The sequence below is a fragment of the Euprymna scolopes genome, chromosome 32 (assembly GCF_053919585.1).
Source record: "Euprymna scolopes isolate OS-2025 chromosome 32, ASM5391958v1, whole genome shotgun sequence".
NCBI classification, from domain to species: domain Eukaryota; kingdom Metazoa; phylum Mollusca; class Cephalopoda; order Sepiida; family Sepiolidae; genus Euprymna; species Euprymna scolopes.
In genome coordinates, this window is record NC_136513.1 from 23,819,326 (window position 1) to 23,825,230 (window position 5,905).

Sequence of the window (5,905 nt, forward strand, 5' to 3'; positions counted from 1 at the left end):
GGACAATCTGGCATGAGGATATTTTTCTTTATAAGTAAACCCTGACTAAATATTAACACTACGTAGTATTTGCGGCTGAAATAAGAGCTCTTAGGCATGGATATCTCACAGGAGCTTATGCTATTAACTGTTCACCTTTTATTTTTGTAGCGAAGTCACCACTTATCAAAGCCTGTAAGATAAAAAGTTAATAAATGTGCGGTAATTATCAGGACAACATCGTAGTAATTGTTTGTAGTGGAAATTTATTATAATTTAAGTATTTAAGGAAACAGCTCAGCAAGAATTTGTTTACATTGGGCTTTACGACAACCATATTGTAGTCAGCTGGAAAGAAACTTTGTTCATGGAATCTATGGAGTGGAGGAAATTGTTCTTCAAGGGGTGTTGCCTATGCTTACAGCATTAAGCTGGATACCCTACCAGACTAGGTGAATTTTTGTTCTGGAATCCAGTAATGCCAAGAGACCACAAGAAATATATACTATAACATTTTCAACTGATAAACTGGGGAGAGGTAAGTTAGTATTCTTAACTTCTTTACAAACTCAACATTTAATACGTAAAGGAAAACTTTCATAGAATAGTCGACACTTCTGGCGTATGCGGACGGTGGCCATCTTTTTTGGTGTTTTTCACTAAACTGCCGCCATATCGCGCTTCTAGGTCAACGAACAAAGAGCAATAATTATTAATTTGTTCTACAAAAAAAAAGAAAAAAAAAAAAGAAAAAACAAAAAAAATCAAAAACGAAAAAAAAAAAAAAATTCAATTTAACTATATAAAAATCTAATCTTGCTTCCATTACAAATTTGTTTTTATTAATATTATATTCGGACTAAGATCACAGTGTAGTATCTGTTCTGATGCTACACTTCACCTTTTCTGCCCACGGTGAGTGGAAGAGAAATCCTTCATGATTGAGATAATTTTTTTATTTTTGTTCCTATCCAGAGTGCTCTATTTTGAGTAGCTGGATTTCTCCACATTAAAAACCGACCTTGTGTCTAACTTTGCAAATTGGAAAGGCCAGTAAATAGAAACATTATATTTTCTTATGCAGACTTTTAAATAAATGTTTTTTTTTACAATTATATATTGATACATTTTTATACAATAAATTTTTATACAATTATATATTGATACATTTTTATACAATAAATGTTTTTACAATTATCTATTGATACATTTTTATACAATAAATGTGTGTACAATTATATATTGATACATTTTTATACAATAAATGTGTGTACAATTATATATTGATACATTTTTATACAATAAATGTTTTTACAATTATATATTGATACATTTTTATACAATAAATGTTTTTACAATTATATATTGATACATTTTTATACAATAAATGTTTTTACAATTATATATTGATACATTTTTATACAATAAATGTTTTTACAATTATATATTGATACATTTTTATACAATAAATATTTTTACAATTATATATTGATACATTTTTATACAATAAATATTTTTACAATTATATATTGATACATTTTTATACAATAAATATTTTTACAATTATATATTGATACATTTTTATACAATAAATGTTTTTACAATTATATATTGATACATTTTTATACAATAAATATTTTTACAATTATATATTGATACATTTTTATACAATAAATATTTTTACAATTATATATTGATACATTTTTATACAATAAATGTTTTTACAATTATATATTGATACATTTTTATACAATAAATATTTTTACAATTATATATTGATACATTTTTATACAATAAATGTTTTTACAATTATATATTGATACATTTTTATACAATAAATGTTTTTACAATTATATATTAATACATTTTTATACAATAAATATTTTTACAATTATATATTGATACATTTTTATACAATAAATATTTTTACAATTATATATTGATACATTTTTATACAATAAATATTTTTACAATTATATATTGATACTTTTTTATACAATAAATATTTTTACAATTATATATTGATACATTTTTATACAATAAATGTTTTTACAATTATATATTGATATATTTTTATACAACAAATGTTTTTACAATTATATATTGATACATTTTTATACAATAAATATTTTTACAATTATATATTGATATATTTTTATACAATAAATGTTTTTACAATTATATATTGATACATTTTTATACAATAAATGTTTTTACAATTATATATTGATACATTTTTATACAATAAATATTTTTACAATTATATATTGATACATTTTTATATAATAAATTTTTTGGTTTTTAAATATTTTTCTGCTCGGAAAAAATTCTCGTTTGTTACTTATTTGCCGTGTAATTTGACCAAGAAGAAATTGGAGTTATCGCCCTGTAACAATGGCCGCCGGCCGCATACTGCGGAAGTGCCGAATATTCAAATATCTATGTACCTTAAATAAAGATCAAGTTTTAGCCCCTAGGAGGGGGCGAGTTGATTTTTGAGAACTTCGACTGATGTAAAATGAAGCAAAAATGGCGACAATTAGAAATTAGTAAGCCTGACCGGTTTGAGGTGGAAACAGAACCCTCCTCTCCCGTATCATCTGGCATGGTCTCGTCGAAAACGAAGCGAACATCAAAACCCGCGTGATTCCGTTTTCTTTTTTTTAAATCTTTTTTGTTCGACATATATGTATCTATTATGAGTGTCTTTTTAGTCAATAGCCATTATTTTTCTTCGCTTTTCTTCTTCCTTTCTGTCTTTCATTTTTTTTTTTTTTTTTTTTTTTTTGTTCTTTATAAAAGGTCCATAGTTTTCTGTATCTACAAAAGAGAAGCAGACAATTCACCGGTCAAACGTTTCCCAGAACGCTTGTCTGAATTAAAAACATACTCACACACGCGCGTGCGCACACACACACACACACACACACACACATACACACACACACACACCAGGGGACGCAGACTTACACACAGACGTTCACAACTCGACGTGAACACTCCATAAACTTTTACTGCACTCGCACGGGTACGTAACAGTAGACACAAAAACTGACCACGTCTCCCTTCCTCTCTCTCTCACTCTAACTCTCTCCCTCCCCCGCCCTTCTCTCTGTATACTACACTCTTTAGCCTCGCACTGGCCGTGTTAGAACCGTCACCGCCACTGTCCCTCGGTATAATTAACACACTAACCGATTTTTTTTTATATTCAGGAGGAGAAAAAGGCAATAAAGAGGAAATTTGAAGTTAGGAAAACACACACACGCATACGTACATACACACACGCACATATATACACTTATGAATAGTAAATTAAAATATATATTGTAGGCCGCCCGGCATTGCCCGGTCGTAAAATACGCTTAAATGTGATGTTTTAATTTATGCAGAGTTTATATTTCTAATTATAGAGCCAATACCCCATTGACTATTATATTGTACCTAACATATTGAAATAATTTCAAAAGGGACTGTCAAACAATTGAGAAGATTGGACCGCATGTTTCCGTGACGTCAGATTTGTGTACACTATATGAACTATGGAAAAGCAGAAGCGACTTAATGATTTTTTTAAACCTTTGTTTATCTTCTTCAAACTGCAATTAATAATTAATCTTTGTTATAATTTTGTTAGGTTTTAAGATTTACACAGTTTAATTATTAATAATATTATAAACATTTGTATATTAAATATGAAATACGACTTTACTGAATGTTCATTTGGTTACCTACGGAGTTCCGTATTTTCATCGGTAAAAAGAGACACACAAAATGCTTAATATTGTGCAATATTTTCAAATTGGTTTTAATCTTGCGATAAAATAGCTGACAAGAGTCATGTCTGTATTAAACTTAATATTAAAAAATAAAATTAAACACAATTATTTAAAAATCTATGTTGTAAGGTACATTATGGAATTTTGGAATTTTAATCGTTTTAATCTTTTAAAAATTAATTAATTAATGTTTACGAAGTTTCTTTTTCTTGGCAATTCAACTGATTATAGTATATATTAATTCGAAAAAATGCTATTCAAAACATAATAATATTAAGTTTATATCAATTTTTTAATTGCAACTTGAAGGTAAATTTTTGTTCAATATGTGTATTTAAATTCAAAAAAAATTTTTTTTACTTATTTGAACTCTTATATTTCATAATAAATAGAAATTTCGATAGATTTAAATATATTTTGTCCGAATTTCGAAAAAATAAATATGGGGAGGGGAACACGTACTAAAAAATATTTCCCCTCGTATATTTTACGAAAACTGTATTTTATATGTAATTTCATTCTAAAATGATAAGTATCGCTTGTGGAACTCTGTTCCGTTTGCCTGGTTTCCAGCTGACTGCAACCTGATTGTCTTCAAGTCCAACGTGAACCGTTCCCCTAAGTAATCAATTTTACAAAATTCCCACCACTTATGTCTACTACACTATAATCGCAATGACTAATGTATACCCATTAACCCTTATGCTCGAGTGGCCTCCGGGTCTTGATAACTGGTGACTCCATTGTAATATATATATATATATATATATATATATATATATATATATATATATATATATATATATATATACACCACAATCACGTTAACACACCGGTTCTCACCAGATCACCGAAGTCAAGCTACGATGAGCATGACCAGTACCAGCTGAGTGACCGTTTGCAAAGGTTAAGGCCTGCATGTATTGCTCCGAATCGTAGAAATTTGCAGGTTGGTATCGGGGGACGGGGGCGTTTCATTCATTGGAGGAGATGCACCTCTGTATAAACTCGCTTGACGGGTGGGCGACAAAGCGGCACTCTGTAATGGTGTACCGGCAACTTACAGCAAGAACATGTTTGCCGCAGCGAATGATGGCATCTAAAGTGTGCGTGGCACGAAGTTGTGCCTCGTGAATCACCTAAAACACTTTGTAGCTGGGGCTGGTTCAATTCTAATGAGCAAAATATATACTTGTATCCGAATTCTGCCAACGACCATATATATAAATTGAATATGATCTGATTTATAATTATTTCCCCAATAAAACAACGTCGCAGCCAACTCAAACCATGAAAGCCACAGACGGGCTCTCCTAGATTTGAGTTTTGCCCACCGTAATGCTTATTGTTAGAATAACTTCGAACTCAGGATTCGAAAGCGAGTATTCTACGACTCGATCCACCACAGCATGTACACTATTTTTCTCTTTTTTTATGTATAATTTCTCTCTCTTTCTCCTCCCCACTGATGAGTTTCAAAAGGATGAAACAATAATGTCTGTAGGTATTAAAAAATAATTATAGTAATAATTGTCTATCCATTTAAGAATTCGGTTCTTATTGTCGAGCATTTTATATTGAAATTAAATAAGTTGGCCACTAAAGCCCACGTTCGCATATCATGATGTAAAAATCACAAGATAACTCTTAGCCTTCTTGAATGACATCTACAATTTATATAAACGTTTATTTCAACTATAGTTCTCGCCGCTGTTAACGTTGGCCGAGCGGTTTGTTCCATGCTAATGCAGTCAAAGATGGATTCGTAGCCGGGTTCGAATTTCTCGACCGGCAGTAATCTTGACTTAGAAGCAAAGGAGTTCACCAACGAATGTTTCGGGACAAAAATTTGTTTGTAAAATAGATAACTTGTAACAATATCATACAATTGTCTGTTGCTGTCACAGGCGAGCTTTTTGATTTCAGTTTGAAGAGCGCACATCAGAAGGGGTGACAATTGAAGAATTTCCCAAACGCTATCAACTCTCAATAGATGACAAGAACAAAAAACGTAATTTGTACGAAATATGAATATTTGTAAAAAAAAATCACTGTTTTATTAGAATTGTCTTAATTTTATTTTAATTCAATATATATTTAAACAAAATCTTTCTCCATAAAAGCACACGTAAAAATTACCATGCTAT